Source organism: Tigriopus californicus, chromosome 11 (assembly GCF_007210705.1).
Source record: "Tigriopus californicus strain San Diego chromosome 11, Tcal_SD_v2.1, whole genome shotgun sequence".
Lineage (NCBI taxonomy): Eukaryota > Metazoa > Arthropoda > Copepoda > Harpacticoida > Harpacticidae > Tigriopus > Tigriopus californicus.
Window position 1 is genome coordinate 11,390,955 of NC_081450.1, and position 247 is coordinate 11,391,201.

Below are 247 nucleotides of genomic sequence, written 5' to 3' on the forward strand. Positions count from 1 at the left end.
ATAAATCCCTGTACTTCGATCTCGAATCAAACTGCAGTGCTCTCGTTCACTTTGGAGCGCATGAGTTCATTATTATCTTGGTAGACACCCGATTGTTCCAGATTCTTGTTCCAAGGCCTTCGTTTCATTGTTGGCGTTCCAGCCTGGAAGTGACTCGGTGGTTCAGGGGGAACCAACTTTCAATTTTCAAGTGTCATTGACAGAATCCCAACTTTGCCCCCATCTTTGTTGTGGTCACGCAAAGTGG